The sequence below is a fragment of the Scatophagus argus genome, chromosome 20, assembly GCF_020382885.2.
Source record: "Scatophagus argus isolate fScaArg1 chromosome 20, fScaArg1.pri, whole genome shotgun sequence".
Taxonomy (NCBI): domain Eukaryota; kingdom Metazoa; phylum Chordata; class Actinopteri; family Scatophagidae; genus Scatophagus; species Scatophagus argus.
In genome coordinates this window covers 14,155,131-14,164,057 of record NC_058512.1, presented here as the reverse complement: position 1 = coordinate 14,164,057, position 8,927 = coordinate 14,155,131, and positions in this window count along the sequence as shown.

Here is an 8,927-nt window from a genome sequence, read left to right as displayed (position 1 = left end):
AAAACTGATGAAAAACAGACAGCTGCAGGCAAAACACAGCGTTGCAATGATCTAATTACTTTCTTCCGCACATCCTCCACAATTACAGTACAGCTGCCTCCCCAAATCACTGGGTATGTTAATAAGTAAAATATCTCATGCTACAACTCTATTACATGGAAACAAACAGAGGAGTCACTGGCTGAGCAGGCTGGCTAATTGGTGCTCCATATGACGTCCTTGTTCATTACAATTTGTCAGGTATTTAGTTTTGATATATTATAGGTTTCGTGCTCCAACTAGACAATACTAACTGTTTAAAGTGATGCTTTTGTGGTTGAATGGTAACTTCTTGGTAAATGGTACTCTTGTAGAAAGCCTTTGAAGAAGAGTGTAGGCTACTATAGCAGTATTTTCATACCCACGGGTTTGGACTGACATGTTTAACAATCAGATATGGGAAGGGTTGTTGTCATCATACTTTATGTAGTATAAAACAAGAGTCTATAGCCATGCTAGTGGCTCTGTGAGGCTGGAGTAAATCAGCTTTTCTGTATTTCACTAAAGATCACAATGGAGGTGATGAAGGTGCTCCCCATAGCTATGACACAAACATGACTAAAAGTAAATACATATACAAGTAATAATATATAAACAAATATGCAAGGGGATAGAGAAGAGCACCTGCATTTATTCCTCTTATTATTTCTTCCGTGACATATTAAAATCTTTTAAAACCGGGATCCAAAAATACTTCACTCAAACAAACATACACATAAACATTCAATATCAGTGGCAAAATAGGCAACAATACAAGTTTAAATAGAGAACATCCAGATTTGATTGACAGTGACCTTGCAAAATAATGTGCCTGAACACTCTCATACTGTCATTAGATTTTAATGCAATTAAATTTTAATTGGTGCATGGACATTTTCATTTTCAGAATTACTTTTTGCCAGCTGATCTCTTCAAAAGAAGAGCATAGACAAAATACAAATCATCTCTCATGTAAAATAAGCAAACTGTTTCAATATAGAACCACAACACTAACATTAAGACAAAAAAAGCAATTGAAAAAGCAGAATTACAGGGCCTTTAACACCATCAACATCAAGATTAATGCCAAGATATACATATATATAGAGCTGTCTCTGTGGGAACTTTTTCAGCTTCACCAAGCATGGCTTTTAAGGAGGCAATGATGATGTAAAATCTATTTTAGGACACATTTGCTGGTTGGTGGAGAGCAACACATCTGGTCAAAATGCCAAATGAGTGAATAAACTCCAGAGTTTCCTCTTTCCACACTTGTAACCTGAGAGTGGAAGGTCTGACCACAAAGCAGGAGAGAAATAAAGGATAATGACGACACACTGTCATAATACACAAACACCTTGGCGCCTCACTATATCAGCCGTGATGCTCTCATGTACTTGAGTAAGAAAGGCGGGCTTGGCTTGCATGCATAATTGATTAAGTCACTGGCTTAGATGAAAGATGGATATGCTGTTGTGTGCAATCAGAAGCGGAAAAAAACACGTTTTCCTTTTGCCGGGCCCTAATGTGAAAGGAAATGGACTACCACTTATCGCAGATGCACTGTTATGAATGTCTTATTTCTTGGGCAAAGATGCTCTGGCTGTTTCCAAAATGGATACATGATGGTCATAAGGTTAAGAGGGAGGATTTATAAATAGGACTGCATATCAAGTCATATGCAGAAGATTTAAGCACTTATTTGATCAGAAGAGTGCTCACAGGGAGGAGTACTCAGTGTTGCTGGGTCTTGGATTGTTCAACTTTAAAATGTCAAATAAAGGCAAGACAAGAAACATATTATGTAGTGTCATTAAATGAAGTATTTTTATTTCTTTCTTTCATTTTTTTTAAATAAATTATAGACCATTGATGTCAGACATTGAAGCAACATGATGGATTTATATGCACAAGCAAATGTAGCAGAATGAAAGCTGACATAAAAGCTGAGTGATGCTCCTCGCATTGTTTCTGGCAACATTTCTGTCACTTACATCACAAAGTAAGTTCACATTACTTTTGATGAATGCCAGCAGGCACAGATGGGTCTATCATGCTGCCTATAGCATTTTAATTTTGTGATATCTCGGTCATCTGAGAGAAACTCTGATTTTGAGTTCCTGCCTATCTTTTTCTGCTTCATCTTGAAAGTTTCATTTGGTGTTTTATTGAAGCTGCTTTATTGCTACTCTGAGTAATCTGTCATCTTCTGTGCCTACTGGCTCTACACAATCTGTCTCTATAACGCTGCAAAATGGAGAATGGAGTTAGACAGACAGTTACTTGAATAAAATTCACAAAAGCATCAAAAACCTAGACAGACAAGTTTTTTTTTGTTGCTGAGATAGCTGTGTGAGGTGTATTGATAGTATGTTCTTTATATAATCCACAATAAAAATGGAAAATTAGGTTTTAAAATAAATCGTGTTTTTATTGTTATTCACTTCTTTCTGCTTCTGTCTGATAACTTTCAGATAACAAAAAATACTGTTCAAGCACTTTCTCTCACTTCTGTTAGCAGGGCCAGATTAACTGGGGGGCAGAAACTGAGCTGTGGGCTCCCCTCCCATTCATCCCACTCTCTGTGTTTTGAGTATTTATCATCTTGCCCTCGAATTAGCAATATATATTTCTGTCCACTTGGGGACAGTGGAAACAAGATGTTTTGCAGTCTTTTTATTTCTGATTTTGATGTCTCCCAACTCCTTACATATATGGTAAATACTGTATATGTATATTATGTATACATATCTATAATGTTTCTACACTTAAATCAAACTGGTTATTGTGCTTTCCAAAATAATGATAGTATAAAAAGAAAAACAAAAAATCTTACAGCAATCTCTGCATGCATTTTTTTTCCCATCACTTTTTCCTCTATGATACTTTTACAGATTTCTTTTACTGTTCTGTACTGTTTACATATAGAACTACATGTTAATGTTATGTTAATGTTTTTTTTTAAGCCCAAAAACTTTGTCTGTACCTTCTTCAAACCTGAGTATTGTAAAGCAGCATGTATGTTGCCTGAGAGGTAAGAGCCAGAGCATAAAAAATAAAGTTGCTTATTAAGCTGATTATTTTTGAGTTCATGGTCATACCTGAAAGCTACTCAGATGAGAGTATCAACATATTTGTCTTCTCAGTTCAGACAGAAATTCATTCTGGACCCACTGGCTATTGTCTGAAGATGATTTAGCCTTTAGAGGCAGTGTCCACCATTTTGGGGCTTCGAGTGTAGCTAGGGGATATCTGGATAACTGATATCCCATGACTTCTTTTTCTGTTGTCCAGTCATTGTTTACAGTCCTATACACAAGAATAAGGTTGGAGTTGAGAGACAGTTTGTAATGTGTCTGCATATGAATGCATGAAACCAAATCCCACTCAGATGTGATAATGCTTCTAATCCCAAAATTTTGCACCTCCCCTAGATTCATTTGTTTGTAGAGATGACCTGGAACTATAAATGTGGCAGCTCATTATATATAACATCAGAAAAACCTGTATGTAAAAGTCTTTTACATAGAATGTTTGCTGCAAAAACATCAGACAAGAAAGGTTAATAAGGTTAGAAAGCATAAAAAAAATATTTGAACCAGCCCACAGCTGTCATAACCTCTGGGTTAAAGACTGTCAATACGTGATGCTGGCATTGAGCTTACAATTACAAGTGGCTGAAATGCCTTAATAGACCTGAGGCCCTGAGTCTTGTTATCATATCCACGTTCAGAGTCTCCAATCTTTAAACGCCCTCAGGTCCACAGACTTCGTCTAAATCTTAAAAGCTTTAAAACTTTTTCTTCACTGTAGCAAATCACAATATTTTACAAGTGCCATATGCTGAATGTTTCAAATAAATATTTCTGTCTAAAACCATTAGCCACAAAGTGCACTCCGAATGTGACCCCATTTATCTGACTGGGTTTGAACTAGAAACCACTTAACCAAAATGTGTAAATGCACTGAAAACACACTGAGAATGGAGACTCAATTGACCACCAAAACTACCTCTGGAGGTGGTCAGAGACATGTTTGTCCATGTTAACAATAAAATGTAAAAGCACTGTCTCTCTAGTCTGCATGGTAGAGCATCTTAAACAAGCTGTTTAGACACAGCTTTAACTGTTTGCCGGGATATAGCTGAAAGGAAGGGACAGGGTATTAACAACCAATGGTAATAACAAGGATAATATAGTTTTGATAAACTGCTAAGGCGAGGTTAATGCCAGGAGTTGACATATCACAGATGCATCTGATGTAGTCTTCAACAAAATGCACATTAAGCCAAGAATAAAGAGAGACAGACTGTGGAAACACCAGATATACAATGTAAGACTGATGTTGGAATATGAGTTGACAAGATGTTTTAGTACTGTAACACTTGGTCAATCTCTTCAGCTTTCTGTACACACTGGCTCAGTTTTTATCTACAGAACCCATGAAAATATAGAATTATTACAATTCTTTTCAATAACAACAACCAAAAACAAAGCAAAACAAAAACTCAAATAATAATGTGAAAGATGTGTGCTTTAGTGTTTAAATGCAAAGTGTTACTGAAGAAACAACATGCATCTGCAAAACGTGTCTTCTTCAGAAGATGATTTAGCTAGCCTATGGTACTAATCAGTAACAGCTTTTATTTTTGTATGTTTATGTCTCTTTCACTAGAATGATGTTACATATTCTGGGAATGGGCTACTAAATGCTTCCACCATCCTACTGACAACAAGATAACAAGCGACAACTAGCACCTGGACCAAACCACAAAATCAGACAGGGCAGCATGCTGACATTTATAAAAATGTAAGATAACATTAGTTATTATTATCAACATTTCCACTCAGATTGAAACCATTTCAACTCATGTCATCATGTCATGCCTATGTTTTAATTAATAATTTACATTTTTGTGAAAACACTAAGACTAAAACTAAATCAAAGCTATGTACCAAACTTAATACTGGTCAGTGCCAAAAAAGTTCTATGGTTTGACGCCCTACCCTTGATGCCCTAGAAAAAAAGACAAAACCAAACCAAAGCTAAAAACACTGTCCTGCTGTCAGTGTAGATGATCTCTTTTATCCTGTCCGCAATAAATCTCACTAACTGTATTGATTTTACTCCCCTCTGGAATAAGTGGCTGAGGTGAGCGATACTCCACCATGTTGTTTTGCTTTCACATCCGTCTGTGTCATCCGTCAGCTGCCTACAGCTGTGGTGATATTATGAATGTGATAGACCGCTTCTGGCCGTGTTGGCCTCATTCCCCAGTGCATGAGCTTTATTATGATTATAGTCCACTGAGGGCGAGACTAAGGTTGGACCTGCCAGCTATGGAAGTATTGACTACCTGCCAGGCAACATTTGAGGGTGTACAGATTAGAACAGAATCAGATTCTACTCATTTTAAAGACATGGCCACACCTGAAAGTCCAGTTCATGTTTTTTTTTTTTTCTTTGAAAGTCAAGGTGTGCACAAGAAAAAAAAATTGTTTTTGAGAGTGCTGCTCCTTTGCATAGAGGGATAGGCATCTATATGACTGTTTAGGATAATATTTACTTCACAAATTTTATGCCGATATGCCTTATCATTAAGCCTACAGTTTCTATTATTATTGCAGGCGTGTGGATCTGCACTTAAAACTTCAGTTAAAAGTTCAGCTACCTTCTGGCTGTCCAGCTGATCCTCTTTGGTGATTTTGTTTTGGTTTCTTTTTTTTACTCATTTTTGTCAGAACAACATCATACATTTTAAGCAATCAATGACTTAACGGGAATGTGCCTGTGAGCATGGACATTGGGAATGTGACCATCATCTGTCAGTTTGAGTTTACAGTGAGAGGAGATTCAGGCTGCCAAAAGTGAGTGGGAGCCGCTTTCATCATCATAAGCATGACAATCCCTGTTGCTGGCTCAAATGTAGTTACACAATTTCTTTTAAAACCCTGTCTGTGCACTCTCAAAGGCTGACGTGCAGTCGCCCTCAAATTTGAGCTCTCTCTAATCTTGTGTTGTCAATATACTTCCATACCAGTGCCCATGTAACGACTTCTCAAGAGCACTTAAAGGAGATAGGTGGAAATAAGCAACCATTTTCTTCTCAACCTAGACCTGTAATTTACTGCCCATCAGAAATACAAAACATTTCCTACTGCTCACAGCCCCCTTAACCTTTGACTCTTCAGTTTAAGGCATTCAGTGGTTCTAAAAGGTGAGCATCATTCTAAAAGCCAACATGCCTGACTGCTAACAACATAGCAACTGGATGAGAAAAGTGCACATTGTAGGCTGTTGAAAGAGATGCTGGCCCTTAATCACACTGGGCATCGAAAGCAGGCTATTCTGTTGATTCCGTAATTGTGGATATACTAATTATTCACATCAAAGCGTGGCACCCTGCATAACGTCAGTATCGATTCAGAATCCTGTTTCAGTCTGCCAGTGTGAATGTTATCCTTTCTGCATTTGCTGCCCAAATAAATTATTCGCTGCATGCAAAAGAGGATGTTACAGGAAGCAAAAAGCTGTCATAAAATGAACTCAACACAAAACTCACATCAAAGTCTGGCTGCAAATGTTGTTTGCCTTACATGAACTCACAGCTCACATGGTTAAATCAACAGCGTTTGAGAGAAATCACGTCAGTAGAGTATCTTTTGCACAAGCTGCTGTCAGCCCACCTTGAATCAAGGTGAATCTACCTTCCCTTTGGGTATGTCACTAAAACTAACCACATATCAATAATTCTGCTCGGTTTACAGACTCCCATCAGACCACTGCTGTCACATTTGAGCTTTAAAATAACGTGATGTCTCATGATGCCGTCTTTGTCCTTGGTGACCCAAAAGTTCACTAAAAAGCAAAGAAAAATCTCAATCATTTCTTAATCCATTTCTCTGCTGTCAATCCATGACAGCTCTAAGGCCTCCTCATAGCTTTGAGTCTACTGTAGTATATAAAGAATATATGAATGAATAAACCAAAGTACTTATATTTATAAAAAGTACATTATCTGTATCCCTAGTACTGACAGTTTATTCCATGAATGTTACCATGGCTAACTACAGCTGCTGTCCCTTTGGAAAAGCTACAAACTTTTCAGAAGGCAATGAGTGCATCATGCTCAAAAGATCGATTTTAGTGGAATATTATCTGAAAAGAGTACTGTTGTGGTTGTAATGATATTTGATTTATTGGTTTTCTACCAATGCTTCAGTCTGTAGATGATACAAATCCTTCTCAGTTCTCGAGCACCTTCAGATTCTTTTCCAAACTGCACCTATCCCGTATGGTCATGGCCAACAATTGCCCAGCGGTCCTTGGCCAGATCATACATTGCAGAGGTTGTAATTGGTGTTTGGAGTTCTGTGGGGGTTGAAGAGCGGTTCACTGGTTTCATCCATTAGCTTAATGTGTTCTCCATTCAATAGCCAATGCTTTCAATGCCCCAGTGACTACTTTGTCCTGTCCGTTTCTCTTTTCACCTCTCTGTTGTGCTTGCGAAGATGAGACAGAACATATTCCATTGTATCATTCCCTTTCTTAATGCCCTTAAGGCACATTGACTAAGATGCTAAAACTGACTGTGCCATTGTTGTCATCATGTATTTTGTACCTTAATTTTATGGTTTTATTCTCTTACTTGGACCACAACTATACCTTTTCGCACAGACAATTATGTTTTTTTCCCCAGACATGCACTCATGTGGCCATTAAGAAGAAAATACAAACTGAGAAAGAAAATACAGATTTTTAATGAGTTGTGTGCTGGAAGAACCTGAAATGAGAAAAGCATTTGCTGCATACCTGTGAAAATGACAATGGAAAAATACTAAATGTGTCTGAAGCTGTTTTGTTTATTTCTATTTTTTACAATTTCGGGTGTTGTGTATGCAAACACACACACACGCACATACACAAACATGTAGTTAATTATTTATTGCCCAGCTTAGTTTTCACTGTAAAATGCAGTAGCAGTATGTCTCAACTCCATTGGAACAAAGTAATTCTGATTTTGCATTTGTTCATATGGCATTAGAAGTATCTTTACCATCTTACAGTATCCAGTGGATGTGTCACTGCGTTTTCTGGCATCTGCCGAAGCCACAACAGCATATGCCTCACAGCTGTCAGTGTTGCTGAGAGGTCCAGAGCTTACTGCTCCAGGTTTTAGATATGCAAACATGTGATGATTAGTCATGCAAAGAAGAGACATCACACATTTAATGATATAAGTGAGAATATCCTGCTTATTGCAAGAATCTAACTAAAATGAAATTTCACTGGAAAACATGTAATCAAAAGTGCATAAATATGTGTGATTATGCCGGATAACCTGCTAAACTAACAGTGTGAACAGGATAAACAGAATATCTGCATAACATTTGCTTGTTAAAATGGTCATTATGAGCATGTTAGCATGCTGTCATTAGCATTCAGCTCAAAACTCCATTACGCTCAAGTACAACAGCTAGCATGACTGTAGCCTCTTAACTTTGCTAATATTTCATTTCAAGAATTTCTTAAATGAACCTCAATACACACCACCTGCACCCACACACAAACACACAGTGCTGCCAGAAGGTACACAGCAGGTCTGAAAATAATGAGCATCATTAGCTCGGTTCAGCCTGTAGGTACCACTAAGTTATCCAGGTGGGCAAGAAATATAATTCCAAATATTTGATCTCTCTTTTTCTATGTGTATGACTGAGACTATTTCAGCAAGCCACCTCTAATAGTACAGAGGTGAGGAAGATGCTTTCTTGGCCGACCATCAAAGATTGTTACGCAGCTGTAGGCAGATGTACAGTAGAATCAGGACAGCCCTCCTGTTATGATAAGCTACTACATGTACCTATTTGAGTACATCTTTTTAGAATTATTTATTTTTTGTCTTTAAG